Source organism: Salmo trutta, chromosome 3, assembly GCF_901001165.1.
Source record: "Salmo trutta chromosome 3, fSalTru1.1, whole genome shotgun sequence".
NCBI lineage: Eukaryota > Metazoa > Chordata > Actinopteri > Salmoniformes > Salmonidae > Salmo > Salmo trutta.
In genome coordinates this window covers 28,696,648-28,713,654 of record NC_042959.1, presented here as the reverse complement: position 1 = coordinate 28,713,654, position 17,007 = coordinate 28,696,648, and the positions used below count along the sequence as shown (strand labels likewise).

Below are 17,007 nucleotides of genomic sequence, written 5' to 3'. Positions count from 1 at the left end.
CAAGACAACATGCCATGTTGCCCCACAGCCGCATTTGATCCTCAGCGATTCAAATGTACCAGTCTGTGACCACTGTGTGAACTTTCAAAGTGGACTCCAAGCCAAATACGTAAACAGGAGCAACCAAAAACACCCTGATAGTACATATTCAGACTGGCCTAATGTCATCATCGCAGTACAGTGGGTATGTGTGAATATGACCCTTCTGGTACATATTCATATAGAACTAATCACCCCTCTACTCATACTAAAGTCTCATAACCGTTTCAGTACATATTCATATAGAACTAATCACCCCTCTATTCATACTAAAGTCTCATAACCGTTTCAGTATATATTCATATAGAACCAATCACCCCTCTATTCATACTAAAGTCTCATAACCGTTTCAGTATATATTCATATTAAACTAATCACCCCTCTATTCATACTAAAGTCTCATAACCGTTTCAGTATATATTCATATTAAACTAATCACCCCTCTATTCATACTAAAGTCTCATAACCGTTTCAGTATATATTCATATAGAACTAATCACCCCTCTATTCATACTAAAGTCTCATAACCGTTTCAGTATATATTCATATAGAACTAATCACCCCTCTATTCATACTAAAGTCTCATAACCGTTTCAGTATATATTCATATAGAACTAATCACCCCTCTATTCATACTAAAGTCTCATAACCGTTTCAGTATATATTCATATAGAACTAATCACCCCTCTATTCATACTAAAGTCTCATAACCGTTTCAGTATATATTCATATTAAACTAATCACCCCTCTATTCATACTAAAGTCTCATAACCGTTTCAGTATATATTCATATTAAACTAATCACCCCTCTATTCATACTAAAGTCTCATAACCGTTTCAGTATATATTCATATAGAACTAATCACCCCTCTATTCATACTAAAGTCTCATAACCGTTTCAGTATATATTCATATAGAACTAATTACCCCTCTATTCATACTAAAGTCTCATAACCGTTTCAGTATATATTCATATAGAACTAATTACCCCTCTATTCATACTAAAGTCTCATAACCGTTTCAGTATATATTCATATTAAACTAATCACCCCTCTATTCATACTAAAGTCTCATAACCGTTTCAGTATATATCAATTCAACCTTGCGCAATACCCTAGATGCAGTTGCACCCCTAAAAATTAAAAACATCTGTCATAAGAAACTAGCTCCCTGGTATACAGAAAATACACGAGCTCTGAAGCAAGCTTCCAGAAAATTGGAACGGAAATGGCGCCACACTAAACTGGAAGTCTTCCGACTAGCTTGGAAAGACAGTACCGTGCAGTATCGAAGAGCCCTCACTGCTGCACGATCATCCTATTTTTCCAACTTAATTGAGGAAAATAAGAACAATCCGAAATTTCTTTTTGACACTGTCGCAAAGCTAACTAAAAAGCAGCATTCGCAAATGGAGGATGGCTTTCACTTCAGCAGTAATAAATTTATGAACTTTTTTGAGGAAAAGATCATGATCATTAGAAAGCAAATTACGGACTCATCTTTAAATCTGGGTATTCCTCCAGGGCTTCATTGTCCAGAGTCTGCACAACTCTGCCAGGACCCTGGCTCAAGGGAGATACTAAAGTGTTTTAGTACTATATCTCTTGACACAATGATGAAAATAATCATGGCCTCCAAACCCTCAAGCTGCATACTGGACCCTATTCCAACTAAACTACTGAAAGAGCTGCTTCCTGTGCTTGGCCCTCCTATGTTGAACATAATAAACGGCTCTCTATCCACCGGATGTGTACCAAGCTCACTAAAAATGGCAGTAATAAAGCCTCTCTTGAAAAAGCCGAATCTTGACCCAGAAATTATAAAAAACTATCGGCCTATATCGAATCTTCCATTCCTCTCAAAAATTTTAGAAAAAGTTGTTGCGCAGCAACTCACTGCCTTCCTGAAGACAAACAATGTATACGAAACGCTTCAGTCTGGTTTTAGACCCCATCATAGCACTGAGACTGCACTTGTGAAGGTGGTAAATGACCTTTTAATGACGTCAGACCGAGGCTCTGCATCTGTCCTCGTGCTCCTAGATCTTAGTGCCGCTTTTGATACCATCGATCACCACATTCTTTTGGAGAGATTGGAAACCCAAATTGGTCTACATGGACAAGTTCTGGCCTGGTTTAGATCTTATCTGTCGGAAAGATATCAGTTTGTCTCTGTGAATGGTTCGTCCTCTGACAAATCAATTGTAAATTTCGGTGTTCCTCAAGGTTCCGTTCTAGGACCACTATTGTTTTCACTATATATTTTACCTCTTGGGGATGTCATTCGAAAACATAATGTTAAATTTCACTGCTATGCGGACGACACACAGCTGTACATTTCAATGAAACATGGTGAAGCCCCAAAATTGCCCTCGCTAGAAGCCTGTGTTTCAGACATAAGGAAGTGGATGGCTGCAAATTTTCTACTTTTAAACTCGGACAAAACAGAGATGCTTGTCCTAGGTCCCAAAAAACAAAGAGATCTTCTGTTGAATCTGACAATTAATCTGGATGGTTGTACAGTCGTCTCAAATAAAACTGTGAAGGACCTCGGCGTTACTCTGGACCCTGATCTCTCTTTTGAAGAACATATCAAGACTGCTTCAAGGACAGCTTTTTTCCATCTACGTAACATTGCAAAAATCAGAAACTTTCTGTCCAAAAATGACGCAGAAAAATTAATCCATGCTTTTGTTACTTCTAGGCTCGACTACTGCAATGCTCTACTTTCCGGCTACCCGGATAAAGCACTAAACAAACTTCAGTTAGTGCTAAATACGGCTGCTAGAATCCTGACTAGAACCAAAAAATTTGATCATATTACTCCAGTGCTAGCTTCCCTACACTGGCTTCCTGTTAAGGCAAGGGCTGATTTCAAGGTTTTACTGCTAACCTACAAAGCATTACATGGGCTTGCTCCTACCTATCTTTCCGATTTGGTCCTGCCGTACATACCTACACGTACGCTACGGTCACAAGACGCAGGCCTCCTAATTGTCCCTAGAATTTCTAAGCAAACGGCTGGAGGTAGGGCTTTCTCCTATAGAGCTCCATTTTTATGGAATGGTCTGCCTACCCATGTGAGAGACGCAGACTCAGTCTCAACCTTTAAGTCTTTACTGAAGACTTATCTCTTCAGTAGGTCCTATGATTAAGTATAGTCTGGCCCAGGAGTGTGAAGGTGAACGGAAAGGCTGGAGCAACGAACCGCCCTTGCTGTCTCTGCCTTGTCGGTTCCCCTCTTCCCACTGGGATTCTCTGCCTCTAACCCTTTTACAGGGGCTGAGTCACTGACTTACTGGTGTTCTTCCATGCCGTCCATGGGAGGGGTGCATCACTTGAGTAGGTTGAGCCACTGACGTGGTCTTCCTGTCTGGGTTGGCGCCCCCCCCTTGGGTTGTGCCGTGGCAGACATCTTTGTGGGCTATACTCGGCCTTGTCTTCGGACGGTAAGTTGGTGGTTGTAGATATCCCTCTAGTGGTGTGGGGGCTGTGCTTTGGCAAAGTGGGTGGGGTTATATCCTGCCTGTTTGGCCCTGTCCGGGGGTATCATCAGATGGGGCCACAGTGTCTTCTGATCCCTCCTGTCTCAGCCTCCAGTATTTATGCTGCAGTAGTTTATGTGTCGGGGGGCTAGGGTCAGTCTGTTACATCTGGAGTATTCTCTTGTCTTATCCAGTGTCCTGTGTGAATGTAAATATGCTCTCTCTAATTCTCTCTTTCTTTCTTTCTTTCTTTCTTTCTCTCGGAGGACCTGAGCCCTAGGACTACCTGGCATGATGACTCCTTGCTGTCCCCAGTCCACCTGGCCATGCTGCTGCTCCAGTTTCAACTGTTCTGCCTGCGGCTACGGAACCCTGACCTGTTCACCGGACGTGCTTGTTGCACCCTCGACAATTACTATGATTATTATTATTTGACCATGCTGGTCATTTACGAACATTTTAACATCTTGACCATGTTCTGTTATAATATCCACCCGGCACAGCCAGAAGAGGACTGGCCACCCCTCATAGCCTGGTTCCTCTCTAGGTTTCTTCCTAGGTTTTTGGCCTTTCTCAGGAGTTTTTCCTAGGGAGTTTTTCCCAGCCACCGTGCTTCTTTCACATGCATTGCTTGCTGTTTGGGGTTTTAGGCTGGGTTTCTGTACAGCACTTTGAGATTTCAGCTGATGTACGAAGGGCTATATAAATAAATTTGATTTGATTTGATTTGATTTGATTTTTTATTTGATATTCATATAGAACTAATCACCCCTCTATTCATACTAAAGTCTCATAACCGTTTCAGTATATATTCATATTAAACTAATCACCCCTCTATTCATACTAAAGTCTCATAACCGTTTCAGTATATATTCATATAGAACTAATCACCCCTCTATTCATACTAAAGTCTCATAACCGTTTCAGTATATATTCATATTAAACTAATCACCCCTCTATTCATACTAAAGTCTCATAACCGTTTCAGTATATATTCATATAGAACTAATCACCCCTCTATTCATACTAAAGTCTCATAACCGTTTCAGTATATATTCATATAGAACTAATCACCCCTCTATTCATACTAAAGTCTCATAACCGTTTCAGTATATATTCATATAGAACTAATTACCCCTCTATTCATACTAAAGTCTCATAACCGTTTCAGTATATATTCATATAGAACTAATTACCCCTCTATTCATACTAAAGTCTCATAACCGTTTCAGTATATATTCATATAGAACTAATCACCCCTCTACTCATACTAAAGTCTCATAACCGTTTCAGTATATATTCATATAGAACTAATCACCCCTCTATTCATACTAAAGTCTCATAACCGTTTCAGTATATATTCATATTAAACTAATCACCGCTCTATTCATACTAAAGTCTCATAACCGTTTCAGTATATATTCATATAGAACTAATCACCCCTCTATTCATACTAAAGTCTCATAACCGTTTCAGAATATATTCATATAGAACTAATTACCCCTCTATTCATACTAAAGTCTCATAACCGTTTCAGTATATATTCATATAGAACTAATTACCCCTCTATTCATACTAAAGTCTCATAACCGTTTCAGTATATATTCATATTAAACTAATCACCCCTCTATTCATACTAAAGTCTCATAACCGTTTCAGTATATATTCATATAGAACTAATCACCCCTCTATTCATACTAAAGTCTCATAACCGTTTCAGTATATATTCATATAGAACTAATCACCCCTCTATTCATACTAAAGTCTCATAACCGTTTCAGTATATATTCATATAGAACTAATTACCCCTCTATTCATACTAAAGTCTCATAACCGTTTCAGTATATATTCATATTAAACTAATTACCCCTCTATTCATACTAAAGTCTCATAACCGTTTCAGTATATATTCATATAGAACTAATCACCCCTCTATTCATACTAAAGTCTAATAACCGTTTCAGTATATATTCATATAGAACTAATCACCCCTCTATTCATACTAAAGTCTCATAACCGTTTCAGTATATATTCATATAGAACTAATCACCCCTCTATTCATACTAAAGTCTCATAACCGTTTCAGTATATATTCATATAGAACTAATTACCCCTCTATTCATACTAAAGTCTCATAACCGTTTCAGTATATATTCATATAGAACTAATCACCCCTCTATTCATACTAAAGTCTCATAACCGTTTCAGTATATATTCATATAGAACTAATTACCCCTCTACTCATACTAAAGTCTCATAACCGTTTCAGTATATATTCATATTAAACTAATCACCCCTCTATTCATACTAAAGTCTCATAACCGTTTCAGTATATATTCATATAGAACTAATTACCCCTCTATTCATACTAAAGTCTCATAACCGTTTCAGTATATATTCATATAGAACTAATCACCCCTCTACTCATACTAAAGTCTCATAACCGTTTCAGTATATATTCATATTAAACTAATTACCCCTCTATTCATACTAAAGTCTCATAACCGTTTCAGTATATATTCATATTAAACTAATCACCCCTCTATTCATACTAAAGTCTCATAACCGTTTCAGTATATATTCATATAGAACTAATCACCCCTCTATTCATACTAAAGTCTCATAACCGTTTCAGTATATATTCATATAGAACTAATCACCCCTCTATTCATACTAAAGTCTCATAACCGTTTCAGTATATATTCATATAGAACTAATTACCCCTCTATTCATACTAAAGTCTCATAACCGTTTCAGTATATATTCATATTAAACTAATTACCCCTCTATTCATACTAAAGTCTCATAACCGTATCAGTATATATTCATATAGAACTAATCACCCCTCTATTCATACTAAAGTCTCATAACCGTTTCAGTATATATTCATATAGAACTAATCACCCCTCTATTCATACTAAAGTCTCATAACCGTTTCAGTATATATTCATATAGAACTAATCACCCCTCTATTCATACTAAAGTCTCATAACCGTTTCAGTATATATTCATATAGAACTAATTACCCCTCTATTCATACTAAAGTCTCATAACCGTTTCAGTATATATTCATATAGAACTAATCACCCCTCTATTCATACTAAAGTCTCATAACCGTTTCAGTATATATTCATATAGAACTAATCACCCCTCTATTCATACTAAAGTCTCATAACCGTTTCAGTATATATTCATATAGAACTAATCACCCCTCTATTCATACTAAAGTCTCATAACCGTTTCAGTATATATTCATATAGAACTAATCACCCCTCTACTCATACTAAAGTCTCATAACCGTTTCAGTATATATTCATATAGAACTAATCACCCCTCTATTCATACTAAAGTCTCATAACCGTTTCAGTATATATTCATATAGAACTAATCACCCCTCTATTCATACTAAAGTCTCATAACCGTTTCAGTATATATTCATATAGAACTAATTATCCCTCTATTCATACTAAAGTCTCATAACCGTTTCAGTATATATTCATATAGAACTAATCACCCCTCTATTCATACTAAAGTCTCATAACCGTTTCAGTATATATTCATATAGAACTAATTACCCCTCTACTCATACTAAAGTCTCATAACCGTTTCAGTATATATTCATATTAAACTAATCACCCCTCTATTCATACTAAAGTCTCATAACCGTTTCAGTATATATTCATATAGAACTAATCACCCCTCTATTCATACTAAAGTCTCATAACCGTTTCAGTATATATTCATATAGAACTAATTACCCCTCTATTCATACTAAAGTCTCATAACCGTTTCAGTATATATTCATATAGAACTAATTACCCCTCTATTCATACTAAAGTCTCATAACCGTTTCAGTATATATTCATATTAAACTAATCACCCCTCTATTCATACTAAAGTCTCATAACCGTTTCAGTATATATTCATATAGAACTAATCACCCCTCTATTCATACTAAAGTCTCATAACCGTTTCAGTATATATTCATATAGAACTAATCACCCCTCTATTCATACTAAAGTCTCATAACCGTTTCAGTATATATTCATATAGAACTAATTACCCCTCTATTCATACTAAAGTCTCATAACCGTTTCAGTATATATTCATATAGAACTAATTACCCCTCTATTCATACTAAAGTCTCATAACCGTTTCAGTATATATTCATATAGAACTAATCACCCCTCTACTCATACTAAAGTCTCATAACCGTTTCAGTATATATTCATATAGAACTAATCACCCCTCTATTCATACTAAAGTCTCATAACCGTTTCAGTATATATTCATATTAAACTAATCACCCCTCTATTCATACTAAAGTCTCATAACCGTTTCAGTATATATTCATATAGAACTAATCACCCCTCTATTCATACTAAAGTCTCATAACCGTTTCAGTATATATTCATATAGAACTAATTACCCCTCTATTCATACTAAAGTCTCATAACCGTTTCAGTATATATTCATATAGAACTAATTACCCCTCTATTCATACTAAAGTCTCATAACCGTTTCAGTATATATTCATATTAAACTAATCACCCCTCTATTCATACTAAAGTCTCATAACCGTTTCAGTATATATTCATATAGAACTAATCACCCCTCTATTCATACTAAAGTCTCATAACCGTTTCAGTATATATTCATATAGAACTAATCACCCCTCTATTCATACTAAAGTCTCATAACCGTTTCAGTATATATTCATATAGAACTAATTACCCCTCTATTCATACTAAAGTCTCATAACCGTTTCAGTATATATTCATATAGAACTAATTACCCCTCTATTCATACTAAAGTCTCATAACCGTTTCAGTATATATTCATATAGAACTAATCACCCCTCTACTCATACTAAAGTCTCATAACCGTTTCAGTATATATTCATATAGAACTAATCACCCCTCTATTCATACTAAAGTCTCATAACCGTTTCAGTATATATTCATATTAAACTAATCACCCCTCTATTCATACTAAAGTCTCATAACCGTTTCAGTATATATTCATATAGAACTAATCACCCCTCTACTCATACTAAAGTCTCATAACCGTTTCAGTATATATTCATATAGAACTAATCACCCCTCTATTCATACTAAAGTCTCATAACCGTTTCAGTATATATTCATATTAAACTAATCACCCCTCTATTCATACTAAAGTCTCATAACCGTTTCAGTATATATTCATATAGAACTAATTACCCCTCTATTCATACTAAAGTCTCATAACCGTTTCAGTATATATTCATATAGAACTAATCACCCCTCTACTCATACTAAAGTCTCATAACCGTTTCAGTATATATTCATATTAAACTAATTACCCCTCTATTCATACTAAAGTCTCATAACCGTTTCAGTATATATTCATATAGAACTAATCACCCCTCTATTCATACTAAAGTCTCATAACCGTTTCAGTATATATTCATATAGAACTAATCACCCCTCTATTCATACTAAAGTCTCATAACCGTTTCAGTATATATTCATATTAAACTAATCACCCCTCTACTCATACTAAAGTCTCATAACCGTTTCAGTATATATTCATATAGAACTAATCACCCCTCTATTCATACTAAAGTCTCATAACCGTTTCAGTATATATTCATATTGAACTAAAATGAACCCTTCTAGTTCGTATTCCTACTCATCACTTATATTTATATTGAACTTTAAACACTCGTATCTAGTACACACTGTACTCTACAATTACCCTTCCATTTCATATCACCACGGCCGTATTCATCATGCCCTGGTATCATCCTCACTGTGCATATATTTACATAACACAGCATAACAGAGCGTGTGTAAGCCATCCATTATAAAGGACTGTCATGTAGCAGAGCCAGTGAGGCACATCAAACCTTTCCGACCACAGCTGACTCAGCGCATTGCTTTTAATGGGGATCATTATGAACTAACTGCTTCTTGATTAGCATAATTGAAAGGTTGATTAGTGGACACACACACACACTTGTATATAATACACACACACACGCACACACACAGGGCAGTGTTTAGTGGAGCGAGGTTTAAATCTCGTGCTGAGCGAAGGTCCTTCTAATTTGGACTGCAGGGTCGTGGGATGTTCTCATCGCCTGTTGCCGCTGCAATGAGAATGCAATGTGCAACATCTCTCCAGATAGTATGTGTGGGTGTGTATGAGCATTATATAGTCTCTGATCTGACAAACAGTTGTGATGTGATTGTGTCTTTACTGACGGTCCAATACACCCATCCACACACACATACAGTATTTATATACTTATACCATGGCATTGTTGAATATTCATTTTTGATTGGCTTGAAGGGAATTCTAGCGCGTGCATTATTGCCCTATAACGCTCAGTATAATTAGCACTGTATAATTCAATGGCTATGAAGTTCATTCTTATATGTTCTATTTTTTAGCTTGCTTTTGAAAGCAAAAGTCGAATTGACAACATTATTGACATTGTTGAATTTGATTTTCATAATAGTAAGCTAGAATGATGGTTTGGTTAGCTAAGATAGTACGTCTGTTTGTTTGGTTACCAAGGCAGCTACTGTGGCTATCTCTAGCTAGTAGCTACTTCAGTGGATGTTGTCACATTTCTACTGGCAAATAGTGGCAAATATGTTATAGCCATGGGATAAAAGTCATATTCAACTCATGGCTCTATGTGTTCTCTGGAAAATAAAGCCGTTAATGGAAGGTTTGTTCCCCTCTGCTAACGTGTTGCAGAACACAGCTTACACGTTATTCACTATTTTCCATAGAACGCATAGCCCCTCGTTGATTATCCCTTACTTATACAACAAGTGGGTCTAATCCTGGAGGCTGATCAGTTATTCCACAAGTTACCACCAGCTAAGGCTATGATGTTGAAATGCCTATTCAGTGATCCATCTGACTGCGCAATCCACTGTCTCATCAACCAAGCCAGGCAATTTATAAACTTAATCTCCACTGTAAAAAATTATTTAGACGTTATATCCCATTTTGTTTAGACTAGCATTTGGTTTTCAACAGTGGAGATTTCTATTAACCTTGCTGTCTGTCTTTCCGACATTTGCAACATTGTTTCAAATGTTGAAATTTGATCTCCAGACGTCCCATAATGAACGTGTCGGGAGTCAGGATGAGACAGACGCGCTGGCAGCTTTTCTCAACCAGTCGAAATCATGAATCATTTGCTGTCATTCCAGCTTCTGTTTGAAGTTATTGTGTTAGCTGTGTAGTTGGCTAGCTCCTCTGAACAGTGTCCTGGAAATCATGCATCATTAGCTCATTGTTATGGATGTATCCCCCCAAAAAAACAGGAAAAAAACTGCTTAATAAACAAACGCAAATGCAGCTACTTTGCTGTTATTCTGGCTGCACTGGTTGAAGGGACTGTGTTAGTCGAAGTTGGCTAGCTAACAGCAAGGGATGAGAACGTTGCAGCCATCATGGCAACGGGACATTTAGAACCAACGACTGGGTCGCGTCCATAGATTTAGAGCAAAAATAATTAACGACTGGGCCATCTGGGCCGTCTCTGGCAACCGAACTGATAGAACGAACGACCAGCCGGCTTGGGTAGCAACCCTAGATTTGTGTCGGAACTATATATTGTGGAAGGATAAATTGTTTGAATAAATTAATGCAAATAACGTTTTCAATGAAAACATCATTATTTGAATATGTTGGTAACCCGTTGTATAAAAGTGATAAAGCCCTCGAAACCGGTGTTTGGAGGATATATTGGCACGGTTTGCCGGCCTGAGATTAACAACACCCGTGCCAATATATCCTCCAAACACCGGCTTCGAGGGCTTTATCACTTAAACATACTGTATGTATATACTGTATACACACACTGTACACATTTACTCACACACACACACGCAGTCTAAAGCCCCACAGTCCAGGGGCTACTGTATGACAGGGAGCTGATGTGATGATTATCTCCAGTTAACTGGATTAGTCACATGGTTCAGATCAGCTCATTGTACCACTCACACGTTCCCTTCCATTAGGATGTTCTCACCCATGTAATGCACTCCAAACGATGGCAACAGGGGTAAACCGAATGGCTTTCAGAGCCTCCACTGTAGCAGACACTATTATCCAGAGTGACTTACAGACAAACACATATCACAGTCATGGGAAGCACATTTTCCCTCAAATAAAGCAGCTATCAGCAAAGTCAGTGCTACTAAGAAAAGACAAGTGTGAGTGTTAGTGCAAGAAAGGCAATGGTGTTAGTAGCCTATACAGTGCTATCAGAAAGTATTCAGACCCCTTGACTTTTTCCACATTTTGCTACGTTACAGCCTTATTCTAAAATTGATTAAATAAAGAACTGTCCTCATCAATCTGCACACAATACCCCATAATGACAAAGCGAAACAGGTTTTTAGAAATGTTAAATTAAGAACAGAAATACGTTATTTACATAAGTATTCAGACCCTCTGCTATGAGACTCGAAATTGATCTCAGGTGCATCCTGTTTCCATTCATCATCCTTGAGATGTTTCTACAAATGTGGTAAATTCTATTGATGGACATGGTTTGGAAAGGCACACGCCTGTCTATATAAGGTCCCACAGTGAGTGTCAGAGAAAAAAAACAAGCCATGAGGTCGAAGGAATTGTCCGTAGAGCTCAGAGACAGGATTGTGTCGAGGCACAGATCAGGGGAAGAGTACCAGAATATTTCTGCGGCATTGAAGGTCCACAAAAACACAGTGTCCTCCATCATTCTTAAATGGAAGATGTTTGGAACCACCAAGACTTTTCCTAGAGCTGGCTGCCCAGCCAAACTGAACTATCGGCAGAGAAGGGCCTTGGTCAGGGAGGTGACCAAAAACCCGATGGTCACTCTGACAGAGCTCCAGAGTTCCTCTGTGGAGATGGGAGAACCTTCCAGAAGGACAACCATCTCTGCAGCACTCCAACAATCAGGCCTTTATGGTAGTGGCCAGACAGAAGCCACTCCTCAGTAAAAGGGACATGACGGCCCGCTTGGAGTTTGCCAAAAGGCACCTAAAGACTCCCAGACCATTAGAAACAAGATTCTCTGGTCTGATGAAACAGCGCCATACGGTAAAGCATGGTGGTGGCAGCATCATGCTATGGGGATGTTTTTCAGCGGCAGGGACTGGGAGACTAGTCAGGATTGAGGGAAAGATGAAAGGAGCAATGTACAGAGAGATCCTTGATGAAAACCTGCTCCAGAGGGCTCAGGATCTCAGACTGGGGTGAAGGTTCACCTTACAACAGATCAACGACCCTAAGCACAGAGGCAAGACAACGCAGGAGTGGCTTCGCGATAAATCTCTGAATGTCCTTGAGTGGCCTAGCCAGAGCCCAGACTTGAACCCGCTCGATCATCTCTGGAGAGACCTGAAAATAGCTGTGCAGCGAAGCTCCCCATCCAACCTGACAGAGCTTGAGAGGATCTGCCTGGAAGAATGGGAGAAACTCCCCAAATACATGTGTGCCAAGCTTGTAGCGTCATACTCAAGAAGGCTCGAGGCTGTAATCACTTTCAAAGGTGCTTCAACAAAGTACTGAGTAAAGGGTCTGAATACTTATGTAAATGTGACATTATCTTTTTTTTAAAATAAATACATTTGCAAACACATTGTGTGTAGATTGATGAGGGAAACAAACAATTTAATCAATTTTAGAATAAGGCTGTAATGTAACAAAATGTGGAAAAAGTGGAAGGGTCTGAATACTTTCCTGAATGCACTGTATCCATTATCATTTTGCTGGTAAAAATGTGCTCAACTTCCGCTGAAGTAGCTAGCAGGTTTACTAGATAGCTACAGTAGTTGCAGTGGTAACCATACAAACAAACTTGCTAGTTTAGCTAACCAAACCATCAGTCCTAACTTGCAATTATGAAAATCAAATTCAACATTGCCAATCATTTTTTCATTTCGACTTTTGCGTTCAAAAGCAGTTCAAACATAGAACATGCAAGAATGAACTATAGCCATTGAATTCTACTGTGCAAATATAACGTACATTATAGGGAAATAATGCACTCTCTAGAATGCCCATCAAGCTAATCAGAAACAGGTATTCAACAATGCCATGGTATGAGTTGCATTATCAGGTCTTTGTTTACAAAGTCTCTTTCCAGGAACATCATTCAGGACAAAAACATGTTAAGCTTTTATCCATTTAGATAAGTGAGTGGTGGTGGTTAGTAACATACTTACTATAGACGTTCAAGGAGTGAAGTAGGTTGGTTGTCTGGCTGGTTAGCTATTCTCAGGAAGAATGTCACCTGAAGGTCAGGCACCTCAGATGCCCCACTGATGAACCCCCACTCACTGAGACCCGTATCACTATTATGTCCCAAAGTGGCACCCTATTCCCTATATAGTGCACTACTTTTGACCAGGACCTATAGGGATCGATCAGGTGCCATTTGTGATGCAGCCCACCTCTCATCCAGACCACACATCAAATCCTTGACTCTTACACACATAAAGGTCTGTAGTCTACCTCTAAACAGGTCACACAGCTCTCTAACCCAGAACAGGACACATAGCCCTGTAACCCAGAACAAGACACATAGCTCTCTAACCCAGAACAGGACACACAGCTCTCTAACCCAGAACAGGACACATAGCCCTGTAACCCAGAACAAGACACATAGCTCTCTAACCCAGAACAGGACACACAGCTCTCTAACCCAGAACAGGAAACATAGCCCTGTAACCCAGAACAAGACACATAGCTCTCTAACCCAGAACAGGACACACAGCTCTCTAACTCAGAACAGGACACATAGCCCTGTAACCCAGAACAAGACACATAGCCCTGTAACCCAGAACAAGACACATAGCTCTCTAACCCAGAACAGGACACACAGCTCTCTAACTCAGAACAGGACACATAGCCCTGTAACCCAGAACAGAACACACTGCTCTCTAACACTGATAATTCTTATAATCCTATGGGCGCTCTTGACTCTACTTCAAAGATCTACTGGCTTACAAAATGATTGACAGAAGTGGGAGTATGTAAGATTTACAATGTAAGTCTTCATTTTGAGAGGCAGAGGCGTGGCAAAGCAGAAACAGAGACAGACAAAGAGCATGAGGACTTTGTTTCAGACCAATGCATAATATCCCTCTCCTCCTCTTCCTCCTCTTCGTCCCACCCACTGCACTCTAACTGCTTTAATAATTAATCTGAACTCAAATAAAAACAGCATCATCTCACATGCAGAAAGCCTGAATCACAATCAAAGGTTATACTCTGACGCTTTTATTTCCAACCGGGCAAAACAACAACAGTCTCTTCCGCAATGCACAAACACTTGATTAGACTTCAGTCAAATGCTCAGAGCAACATATTTTGGTTTCTTATGAGAAAAGACACCATCTAACACATATTCTACTTCTTCACGGGCAGAAGTATCCAGTCAGTAAATTATTTAATGACCCACCATCTACAGTATGGTGGCCTTGCCTTGTCATGGCCAACTACTTCCGCTGCGTCTGCCTCTGCCCTGCCCTATTTCTCACAGCATCCAACTGGTTTAGCTATGTACTGCAGCAGCACCCTATGGGACAATAAAAGCCCACTTTAAGATGTGCAGTTTTGTCACACTACCACTCATCTCCTTGGCTTTCGAGACTCTCCAGGGGGTGACGATCTTCTCAAAGTTGGACCTTTGGAACGCCTACCCTCTGGTTCGGATATGGGAAGGAGACAAATGGAAGACATTTTTTAACATGGCTAGCGGGCACTACGAGTACCTTGTTATGCCATTTGGACTTACCAACACTCCCGAAGTGTTCCGGGCCCTGGTCAACAATGTGCTCTGTGACATGTTGAAACGGTTCGTGTTTGTCTACCTTGACGACATCCTCGTTTTTTCTGGTCAGCTCAAGAACATGTCCTTCACGTCCGACAGATCATTCAACATCTACTGGAGAACCAGCTTTTTGTTAAAGCAAAAAAGTGTGAATTCCATCGCTCCACCATCTCCTTCCTAGGGTACGTCATTGCTGCTGGAAATATTCCGATGGACTCTGACAAGGTGAGAGCGGTGGTAAATTGGCCTCAACCCACATCCAGAGTTGCAGCTTCAACATTTCCTGGGATTTGCTCATTTCTACCACCACTTCATCTGGGGTTACAGCACCCTGGCTTCCTCCCTCTCAGCGCTCACCTCTCTTCGAAGGTTCCATTCACGTGGTCTCCAGCAGCTGACCGGGCATTCTCGGAACCTCAAGCATCGGTTCACTACAGCTCCCATCTTAATCCATCTGGACCTGTCCCGTCAGTTTGTGGTGGAAGTCGATGCCTCGGACATCTGAGTTGGGTCCGTCCTGTCCCAGCGTTCTGCCCAGGACCAAAAGCTGCATCCCTGCGCATTCCTTTCCCATTGACTTAACCCCGCTGAGAGGAACTACGACATGGGCAATCGAGAACTACTCGCAGTGAAGATGGCGTTGAAGGAGTGGAGGCACTGGTTAGAGGGGGTGGAACATCCATTTATATTGTGGTCTGATCACAAGAACCTGGAATGTCTGCACTGCCAAGCGCCTCAACTCTAGCCTGTTATGGATAGGGGGCAGTATTTTCACGGCCGGATAAAAAACATACCTGATTTAATCTGATTATTACTCCTGCCCAGAAACTAGAATATGCATGTAATTATTAGCTTTGGATAGAAAACACTCCAAAGTTTCTAAAACTGTTTGAATGGTGTCTGTGAGTATAACAGAACTCATTTGGCAGGCCAAAACCTGAGAAGATTCCAAACAGGAAGCGCCCTCTCTGACCATTTCTTGGCCTTCTTGATCATCTCTAACCAAAACAGGGGATCTCTGCTGTAACGTGACACTTCCTACGGCTCCCATGGGCTCTCAGAAGGCGGCAAAAAGCTGAATGGTGGCTTTGCAGGCCCTGGCTGAAAAACATTAGCGCATTTTGATAGTGGTCGATCAGAGAACAGAGACTGGAGGCGCGTGCACGAGGCGACCCCATGTTTTTATTCTTTCGTCTTTGAACGTAAACAACGACTCCCGGTCGGAATATTATCGCTTTTTTAAGAGAAAAATAGCATAAAAATTGATTTTAAACAGCGGTTGACATGCTTCGAAGTACGGTAATGGAATATTTAGAATTTTTTTGTCACGAAACGCGTCGGGCGCGTAACCCTTCATCACCCTTGGATAGTGTCTTGAACGCACGAACAAAACGCCGCTATTTGGATATAACTATGGATTATTTTGAACCAAACCAACATTTGTTATTGAAGTAGCAGTCCTGGGAGTGCATTCTGACGAAGAACAGCAAAGGTAATCAAACTTTTCTAATAGTAAATCGGAGTTTGGTGAGGGTCAAACTTGGTGGGTGTCAAAATAGCTAGCCGTGATGGCTGGGCTATCTACTCAGAATATTGCAAAATGTGCTTTCACCGAAAAGCTATTTTAAAATCGGACATAGCGAGTGCATAA

The 17,007-nt window shown here is 39.2% G+C and overlaps 1 protein-coding gene across 2 annotated transcripts in view; it reads right to left on the bottom strand.

Moving 5' to 3' along the window:
* LOC115172083 (neuronal acetylcholine receptor subunit beta-2) overlaps nt 1-17,007 on the bottom strand; it is a 38,979-nt gene that overhangs the window by 9,079 nt on the left and 12,893 nt on the right. The window contains exon 1 of one of the 2 annotated variants that reach the window (XM_029729277.1): nt 11,409-11,436. The exons of the other annotated variant lie outside the window; for it this stretch is intronic. The gene's annotated coding sequence lies outside the window, so the exon portion shown is untranslated. Of the gene's footprint in view, nt 1-11,408; nt 11,437-17,007 lie in introns of those variants that run through there. 2 annotated transcript variants of the gene reach the window in all.